Source organism: Solanum verrucosum, unplaced genomic scaffold (assembly GCF_900185275.1).
Source record: "Solanum verrucosum unplaced genomic scaffold, falcon-dt-bn FXZP01000257.1, whole genome shotgun sequence".
In the NCBI taxonomy this organism is placed as follows: Eukaryota; Viridiplantae; Streptophyta; class Magnoliopsida; order Solanales; family Solanaceae; genus Solanum; species Solanum verrucosum.
Genome location: NW_026020539.1, coordinates 558,124 through 567,398, shown reverse-complemented (window position 1 = coordinate 567,398; position 9,275 = coordinate 558,124).

Below are 9,275 nucleotides of genomic sequence, written 5' to 3'. Positions count from 1 at the left end.
TTTCATCTATTTCATCCCCGTTGACTAATTTGACTCAGAAAACAACTAAGTTTTAATGGTCTGAAGCTTGTGAGAAAAGCTTTTAGGAATTGAAAACTCGGTTAATCACTGCTCCAATGTTGACCCTACCAGAGGGTACAGAGGGCTTTGTTGTTTAATGTGATGCATCCAAAGTTGGACTTGGTTGTGTATTGATGCAAAATTGTAAGGTTATAGCCTATGCCTCAAGACAACTTAAGATTCATGAAAAGAACTATCTGACTCATGATCTCAAGTTGTAAGTAGTAGTTTTTGCTCTCAAGATATAGCATCACTATATCTATGGCGTTCACGTGAATGTGTTTATCGACCACTAGAGTCTCCAATATGTTTTTAGTCAGAAGGAGCTAAATCTTTGACAAAAGAGATGGATAGAACTAATCAAAGATTATGATATGAGTATTCTATACCATCCAGGTAAGGCTAATGTTGTTGTTGATACCTTGAGTAGGTTATCCATGGGGAGTACTGCTCATGTCGAGGAAAGCAAGAAAGAATTGGCTAAGGAAGTTCACAGACTTGCACGTTTAGGAGTCTGTTTGTTAGATTCTAGTGTAGGTGGAGTAGTCATAATGAATGGGCATGAATCCTCATTAGTGTCAGAGATGAGGGAGAAACATGACAATGATCTTATTTTACTTGAGTTGAAGGCAAATGTGCATAAGCAGAAAGTGATGGTCTTTGCACAAGGGGGAGATGGTGTGTTGGGGTATCAAGGTAAATTATGTGTTCCAAATGTGGATGAACTCCAAGATGTACCATGACTTGAGAGAAGTCTATTGGTGTAGTGGCATGAAGAGGTGCATTGCAGAGTTTGTTGCTAAGTGCCCAAATTGCCACCAAGTCAAGATTGAGCATCAAAGGCCAGGTGGTGTAGCTCATAATATACCCTTTCTGGAATGGAAGTGGGAGATGATTAATATGGATCTCATTACTGATTTACTGCAATCTCGTAAACAACATGATTTCATTTGAGTGATTGTGGATCGAATGACCAAATTACCCCACTTCTTAGTGTTATTCACCATTTTAACTCACGTCAAATAGTGTACAACATATTATTGATTCCTTAATAATTAATTTAAGGAGTCACCACCTAATTAAAGGTGGCCAGAGGGCAACTACTTACTAAGTCTGCGAGGTCTAAGGATCAGCTAGCTGACATTCACACCAAAGCATTGACAAAACAAGTTATTTGTTGGATTTCATAGCAAGCTAGGAGTTACAGTTCCTCCACTCACTAGCTTGAGGGGAAGTGTTGAAGATGAAGGAAGCTGATGATTGGAACATGTCAAAGGAATTGGTCCAATGAAGCTGACTGATAAGTTTAATGTTGTAGAGTTAGAGTCACACTAGGACTAGAATACTAAATTCTAACTGATGTACGACTAAGCTTATGTGTCGTGTATGGGGCTAAAGTTGAGTAGGATAAGGTGTTTTAGTTATAGTAGTAATACTACTCATGTAAATAATATATTTGTATTGTAGTAGGACTCCTAGTGTAGCTAGTATAGGACTCTTCTCTTATATAAGAAGCATGTCAGTTTAATTATCAATAAAATCCTTGATTTCTCTATACCTTACGTGAGAATTCTACGGCAGTAAGAATGGAGTATGACTGGTTATGAGGTACCTTGCTAAAACATCGGGTGTGCAACATTATTCCAGCTTTTCATAAAAAGTAGTGCATAGGAAAAAAAAACAGCAAGCTAAGGTTTATGTTGCTGCAAAACCTCATGGAAAATTAAATGTGAGAATAGGAATGAAAGATTCATTTAGTAATGTGGCCATAGGTAATTTGAACAACATAATATATTTATACATAAACAAGAAAAAATAGACAAATTACTTCATCCTGACAATTGAAAGTTCAAAGAGATAATATGCTCTCCATGATCTTATATTAATAAGAATGATGGGATAGTTGCACAATTTCATCTCTAATTATAAGCTGAAATGCAAAGAACAATAAAATAAATTCAATAACAGAACAATACTAGGCATTTAGAAAGTGGAAGCAAGTAGCACATAACAACAACAACTAATAAAAGATGCAACGCATTTCATGTACAAACAATGGACGCCAAAAGAGTGAATGTGGCACTTCTCTCAACTTTGGGCATTCACATATCTTTTGTATTCCGTAGGCAATTCAAAAGCAAGTTAAAATGTTAAAAGAAGGAGCGATTGTGATGACTATATTACACACTAATTTGATAGGGGAGTTACAAAATGAACAAAAATAGTGAAACATGATGAACAAACAAATTGTAACTATGTGAGTATCAATTTTTAAGTAGAGTTTAGTAATGAATTAGTTAAGGATTATCAATAAATTTCATGTTTTCTTGTAGTGATATTTGATTAAAGAGGCACGATTTACTGATATGATTATGCTAAATGATGACACTTCTAGTATTTAATCAAACCTGTCTACCAAATTAATTATTTCAATAAAATAAAATAGTTTATAAGTTATCTTGAAGATTTACAAAAAAATTTATCGAAAAAAATTTAAAGACTGACTATAATAATATTGTTATGATAATTAATTTTTGAAACTAAAAGAGTGACTATGATAGTATTATAGTATTTAAATTTACTTTTAAAATGTAAATTCAATTCAGTCAAAATGAAATAGTTTTTAACTTATCTGCAAGATTTTACAATTTTCTTTTTACAAAAGAAAAATAAAAACTGATCATAATAATATTGTTATAATAATTATTTTCCAAAAATAAAAGAGTATCTACAATACTATTATAGTATTTAAATCTAGTTCTAAGATGTAATTTCAATTCAGTCAAAATGAAATAGTTTATAACTTATCTTCAAGATTTATAAATTTTTTTACAGAAGAATAAATAAAAGACTGGTCGTAATAATATTGTTATGAATAATTAATTTTAAATTTTATTTTTGATATCTAAATTAAAGTCTTATTATTTAATAACATTAATAGTGTAATTTTGGTCAATACTAGTTAGCATTATCTAGAAAGACAAAAGAAAAAATATAATAAATGCTATATAAATTATGTATCCCACTAATAGTTATTAAAAGATTCTATATAACTTTTCTTGACCACTTTTACTAAATTGTATTAGAAATTTATTGAAAAAGGCAAAATAATTCTCTAAATAGAAAAATAATTAATTTTTAGATTTTATTTTTGGATTTATCATTTATCTTTAATTGTATTCTTTTAGCCAGTCCAACTACACATTAATGCGTCCATATCCACTAGTGTAAGTCTCACTGTCCTATAAATTCTTCTCACAATCCATAGATTGATGTGCATCATTCAAGTCATTGAAGCTTTCTGAAGAGATCAAACAGGTAAATTCAATCTCTATTTTTAAAAAAATTCTTAGAGCATTTTTTTTAACTAATGCATTTGACGATTTTTTATGTGAATAATTCATCGTCTTCCTTCTCATATCGGATTATCAGATAGGTAAGCTAGATTTCTTTTTAGAAAAAGTCTCAAATTCGGCTGATTTTGAATATTCATGTGTTTGACATTGATTTCTCTTTTTCTTCTTAGAATGTCGAGTTCCAACCCTAGATTGTTCCAATGCCATATATGTAACCGAATCATTTTTACTTATCATGAATTTATGATTCATGTTCAATCTCACCCAATTCAATTACGGCCACAAGTTTACATATCAGAAGGTTCAAACATACCGAATTTAACACCACTATCAATACTTGCACCACCAACGCAAAATGCAAGATTTCTGAGAAATGATAGACATGTTTCACAAGAACCAGCATCATACCATTGCTGGTTACAACCACATCCACACATAGCAGAAAGTTCGAACAGATTGAGTTCAACATCACAGTCAAGACTTGCAATACTAGCACAAAATACAAGTATTCTGAGAAATGAGAGACACGCATCACGAGAACCACTATCATATCATCTTCGTCCTATTAGACCTAATATTAGTGTTTGGCACGTGCATATAAATCGTGGGACACAAGCGTTGATGTTAACAAGAAGTAATCAAGTCAGAGTTTCAAATTCGGTCGATACAAATCTAACTAAAATTTCTTCTGAATCCATCACAAGACCTCTCATAGATCAGTTGGATGTTCCAATTCAACATATGCCTCATGATGATAATGAAAATAATGGGTTAGATCTAACTTTAAAGCTTTGAAGTCATGAGTATCCATGCCTGAAGGTTGTAGTTTTTTCTTTCTTGTGTTTTTCTATATTAGACCAAGTGGCAATTATTTGAATAATTTTTAGATAGTCCAGTTTTTCATTTTAGTTTTACTTTCTTTTCAAAGTGTTATTCACCTTGCAATAGAAAATTTCATCTTTCTTACAATTTAGAAACTGTTATTTTCATTTTTCATTTGTTTGTCTTACTTTCCTTTTTAGTCTATTAAAAAAAGAATGTTTAATTCATTTTTTGACAACTTTTTAATTCTAATTTTTCACATATCACCTTTAACAACACAAAATGAAATGACATTTTGATAAAAATTTTTTTACATATAGTTAGTTTATGATGACAAGATATAAAAATATTCTTTGCTTTTTTAAACTCCATAAAAAATCAAAACATAACAAATTAATTGAAATGGATGAAAAATATTTTTATCATCCCAAATTCATACAATAATACTTGAATAAACAAAACTTAGTACATGTAGTATATGTACTTGATACTTATCATCAATTACTTTCGATTTTGGACCTTAAATTTTCCCATGAAATAAATGGTGGTAACTAGATGAAAAATCAATTATTATTCCTTCTTTCCCTGCAACATTTCAATTGAAGTAGTCGATAAAATTTAAGACGGAGAAAGTGGCGATGCTCTTTAATTGCATATGCTAGTTTGATCTTTGATCATCTAGCTATCTCCTAAGCCGCTCTTGGAATTGAAATCAAATAACTAATTTTTTTGTGATCTTCTCTATCTAATGAGTGGGGAGTCCACTTTAAAATCGTTCACCCTGCACCCATCCACCTACCCCGAATATGTTTAAAATAAAGACTACTACGCTCCTAAAAATATAGGAAGTTTTCTCCTCATATGGCTCGAGATAAATGATTGGTTCGAGGTCTTATCTCTATATGAAATTCCATCTGAAATGACAATTGAATAAAAAGAAATATTCCAAACTAATCATTTTTAGGATCATAATTTAATTTTCCAGAGGTATTAGTATGTACCTTGGCAAACCTTCATCGATGGTTCACATATCAATCAAATTGATAAAAATAAATATTACTTTGCTTTAATTTTTTATTTATCACAAACATTGTTTTTGTTCTTTTTTGAAAGAAAATTATTGATTGCATCTCTGGTGACTTAAGATGCTGTAGTATTTACGATAATGTGCAAGAATTTAATTTTTATTTATTGTTGATAAAAATTAATAAATGACCGAAATGGAGAAAATTGGATAAAAACTATATGGGTGCGATGCAACCGAGAAATGAAAACACACTCTGATGAACTAATTATTTTATATCACTGATCTTCCCCATTTTCTAGTAAGGTTCAGGCTATTATTTGAGAAAGCGGTTCCAGAAACTCTCAAATAAATTACCAGCAAATGCTTGCAATAATCAGAAGTTAAACAAAGGTAACAACTTACTAGAACTGAGAGTTGAAACCATACACACAGTAGAAACAGATATCTATCTAAATTTTGGTTTGAATTTGAGAAAAAGAATATTACCGAAGAAGAAAAAGAAGGTCAGATAGAGAGACAAAAAGATCATTGTTGCGTTGGCATTGATATTTAATCCAAAGGACTCGTAGCATAAGAAAATATTGGTGGAAGACTAAAATATCCTCAAATTAAATTTTATTGATAGAAGTGTGAGTAGGAAAAGTGGTATCAACATGACTATTTTTTTCTCTTTAAAATTGTGTTTGAGGGTATTTTAGACAATTACCAATTAACTGTAACGTGGCAATACCCACCGGCAACTATCCCTTCTTTCTGATATTGCACCACAATCGCCATAAAAAATTGAATAAAATCGCTCCAAAATTGGTTAATCTTGAGGATTACCACCTATTTTCTAGCTAATGTAATTAGTTTGTAATTTTTTTGTTATAATGAATTTGATGTTCGATGTAGCTAGAGTAATTGCGGTAATTTTTATGATTTAATCTCTTCTCTCCATTATTAATTGGTATGCTTATTTGTTTACTCTGTATATTCAAGTTGTGTATTGTATTATTTTTTATTTATGCACTTCTAATTAAATGACAATGTAATTTTTTTGACGACCACACAGAATGATTAACGTCTATTTAATTTATCTACCGCTTCAATAAAGATTTGGTGGAATCTTTAAATTCTAGAAATATTATTCGTCATGCTCGGTAAATCAGGGAGTATATATTTTTATAATGTTAAGACCCATATACCTTCTTGTGCTGCATTTTACTTAAATAAATTGGGTGTATCATGCAGTTTCTTGGATTTGCTGGTTAATGCAAGATAAAAGAAGTATTAATTGATCTGAGTCATGGGTAAATTAGTTGATTTAGTTTGCTATAAAAGTATATTTAAGCTATATTGATCATGTGCAAGGTCTTGATACCCAAAATAATATATATTTCCTTAGCTATATGTAGATGTATAATTTGTGTTTAATTTTTTTACTGCAGGTGATTCAAAAGAAAACTTTTATTTCCAACCTTTGAAAGATACCGATATGGGTGATGGTCTGCATATGGTATTTTCCTACCTCATTATTTGAACTTTCAATATTTTTTCCTAAATATTCTGAGGTTGTTCGGATTTGTCCAATCTTTATTTTGGTTAAGTTGGTTATTTTAACAAGAAATGCAATTTTACTAAAGTCCGCAAAACTTTACAAATTTGAAGGGTGAAAGTTAATTTGATGGTGATAGTCATATTTATATCTTTGCCTATTTTCCAGTGAAAATTGACACACAAAAATTAAAACTTAGATAACCTTCATTATATTCATTCCATGTGATCTGATTAATATCTACTTTTAGGCTAGCATGCATTATCCACAATTTTTTGACTCTTCCCAACTCCATAATAAGAAGTCTATTTTCGATTTCAATATGGTTTAAGGCACACATATTTACAAGCTATTGATATATACAGACAAACGATTGAGTTGACCTATTAGAATGTAGATCAGAACTAAAGCTATTGAGACGGACCCTGGATAATCAATCAAGGTACGTTCTAAATTGTGAAAATGTTGAAAAAGAATGTGCATTCTTTGATATTGTTTCAACGTAGGACAAACAAATCCTAAATTTTACCTTTCAAGTCCGATGCTGATTGAATATTTAGAGAAACATCATTTCTCAATACTTGTCTATTTCACAACTAATCTCTATTGATTGATGTGATCTATTTTTTTTAAGGTAATATGAAACTCCTCATGTGTATCTCTCTTTGGACTTGCAAAGGCTAAGTCTATGCCGAGCATTATAGCTAGGTGTCGCCAGCAACAGACTGATAATGTTGTGCTTAAAAAAATATACATTTCTATAGCTTCAAGTACTGCAAGTTACTTTAATTTTAAACCTATTTGGATTTTCAATGTCTGCTTTCACCACTTTTTAATCATTATTTTATCGACATTATCATGATTTTGTCATGATCCAGGGGTACCCCTAGATGTAACATGGTGTATAGAACCCCGAAGGACTCCATACTAGCAACTTAGTTCTCATAACATATGCAATAGAACAATAAGAGTAAAACCACAATTCAAGTCTAAAATTTTCATAAACGAAAGCGGAAGTCTAGACACTTAGTCTCAACATAGCCATCTATTACAATCTTTGAATGAAATAGGGCCTAGCCCATACAACATGTCCGAAAAGGGAAAGTACATGAATGGAAGTACAACATAAGAAAAAGCCGTCATCGAAACATGAGGACTCACCAAGCTCGGAAGATACTCAAGTCCAAGCTCTAGCCACAAGAATGATCACCTCAACAATCGGACTCTACACTTGGGAAAATATAGGCAAAGTAGGGGTTAGTACAAAAATGCACTAAGTTTGATAGCCATGCATAAAAACATTTAAAACATGAAAAAGGGACATTTCGTTTGAAAGCATGCAATTTGCCAAGTTAAACATGCATAAGAGGTTAGAAACCCATAAGTCATAAAGCATAAGCAATGTAAGTCGTCATCATCATTTAAGCCTTTGAACTCATAAACAAAGCTTCTTGAAGTAACCATAGTTCATTATTGATGTTCTTGTTGTGGGAGTAAGTCTTAACCGACATGTGATCATTTGAGCTATAACATGATCACCCGGTGTTACCCACACCGAAAAGGGGTGTAACACCCCGTATTCAAAATAGACAAAAATGCAGATTTTGAGAAGTTGCAGGTGCAACTTACGGTCACCATCCACGGACCGTAGGTCAGACCACGACCTGTGCTGGTGGACCGTGGTTCACCACTGCAATCCCTCCCCAGCCAGCTCAGAAAATTGGCTAAGTCTCGACCCACGGACAGACCCACGGTCCGTAGATCAGACCACGGTCCGTGGTCTGTGTCCGTGGATCAAGACCTCCTTTACCCAGCCTCTGACACGAACTACGGTTGACCAGTACGGACCGTCGTTCGATCCACGGTCCGTAGGTCTGACCGTAGATCGAAGGTTAGCAGCCAATTAGCTGAAAATTCTGATGGGTCAACTTCAGATGGTCATAACTTTTAGCAAAAAATGAATTATGTGTCCCATGATATATGGTTAGATAGATAATTGAATTATCTTTCCAACACCACCGAGTTTTCTAAATTTCGACATCCGAGTAAAAAGTTATGCCCGTTTTAGTGAAGCCCTGTCGGGCAGACTCGACCTACGGACCCAATCGATGGACCGTCGATTGATTGACGGTCAGTCAGGTCCGTCAGTCACTCCGACAGCAGCTAATTCAAGGGTCTTTTGGTCTTTTCCTATTTCGTTTAACCCCTAAGATACGTCGTTTAGACCCTAAATCATGAGGTTTTAATTAGTTTAAGCCTAGAAACATAACTAGAACTTACCTAAGTCAAATCATTAATCAAACTTAGAAGAATTAGAACGCTAAAAGGAGAAAAGAAGTCAAGAACCCTAGTTCAAGAACGCAGCAAGTTTCCTTCAGTTCCAGCCCCGAAAACGAAAGATTTCTCCGTGGAATTTGTCACCAGGTATGTGGGATTTCACTAGTGGGTTCCTTTCGCCCATTAGGTCGCTAGA